We start from the raw sequence: 1,494 nt of genomic DNA on the forward strand, positions 1-1,494 counted from the left end.
AAAAAAAAAAAATTTTTTTTCTTTTCAAGAGGCCAGCAAAAATTATTTTGACTTGTATCTCTGGGATATCCCTTGCTTTGCTCTTAGAGGGGATTTTCTGTTTCTTTTTGGTATATTTTGTTTCAAAAAGGTTGAAAGACTGGCTAAGCAGTTGAAAATATTGCAGGTGGAAATGAAGGGAACTGAGAAACAAAAATGCCTGAAATGGGAAAACAGAAGGGGGCTCTCTGCTCTCTCATTTCTCAAAGGGTTTCACAGCTGTCTGTGCAACTGGAGAGGTTGCTGGTGGAGGTGGAAGTACCTGGGGATCGAGGAGTACTGGAGAAGAGAACACAAAAGCTCAGTCCTGGTGACTGAGCATGACTGTGGGAATTTCCCGAAGGAGGTGAGAGGGAAAGAAGCTGCCAGAGGGCAGTGGAGTCAGAAAAGCTGAAAGAGTGGACAACCAGATAGATGAGATAGCCTGTTTTCAAAGAAAGGGTCAATCTGGAACCTGCTGAGCTGCCAGAATTAGGGGAGGGGCATCCAGGATTATGACATCACCATCAGCTTTCCCGTTAGTCTACAGCATATATCTGCTACTGGTGTAGAGCACAGTTATGACAAGATAGGATGGTGTCCTATAAAAATGAAAGACTTAAGGCATCTTAAAGAGATCATGGTTTCAGATGGTGTGCACTTCTGCCTTATGTGAAACAAATTCTAAATACCTGGGCTATTTAAAATAGAATCATTCCACAAGACTGGGAGGGATTGATGGCAGCTGTACTAGAGGCTGGTCCACAGTTGCATTGATTAACATGGAGGAGAAAATAAGCTGTAAATACTGAACAGTGAAATCGAGTGAGGGGAATGAATATAGTCAATGTTCAGTTGCTAGGCAAAGGACTCTGATAGACAGGAGCAGATTCGGTTTGATTAATTGCTTTAAGAGCTTGGGACAGCCAGGCAGTGGTGGCACATGCCTTTAATCCTAGCACTTGGGAGGCAGAGGCAGGTGAATTACTTAGTTTGAGGCCAGCCTGGTCTACAGAGTGAGTTCCAGGACAGCCAGGGCTACACAGAGAAACCCTGTCTCGAAAAACAAAAACAAAAAAGAACTTGGGACAGGACTAGAGAGATGGCTCAGTGGTTAAGAGCACTGACTGCTCTTCTTAAGGTCCTGAGTTCAAATCTCAGCAACCACATGGTGGCTCACCGCCATCTGTAAAGAGATCTGATGCCCTCTTCTCGTGGGTGTGAAGACAGCTACCGTGTACTTACATATAATAATAAATCTTTGGGCTTCCTGCAGAGGTCCTGAGTCCAAGCAACCATATGAAGGCTCACAACCATCTGTACAGCTACAGTGTACTCATATACATAAAAAGAGCTCGGAACAAAGTTGAGGAGTCTGGGGGGGGAAATCCACTTTTTTTTTTTTTAATATAAAGCTTATACAAGGCTCTGGAGAAGCCTTCCCTGAAGTTTTACAAAGATTAGTCTTTTTTTTTT

The sequence above is a fragment of the Mus caroli genome, chromosome 13, assembly GCF_900094665.2.
Source record: "Mus caroli chromosome 13, CAROLI_EIJ_v1.1, whole genome shotgun sequence".
NCBI classification, from domain to species: Eukaryota; Metazoa; Chordata; class Mammalia; order Rodentia; family Muridae; genus Mus; species Mus caroli.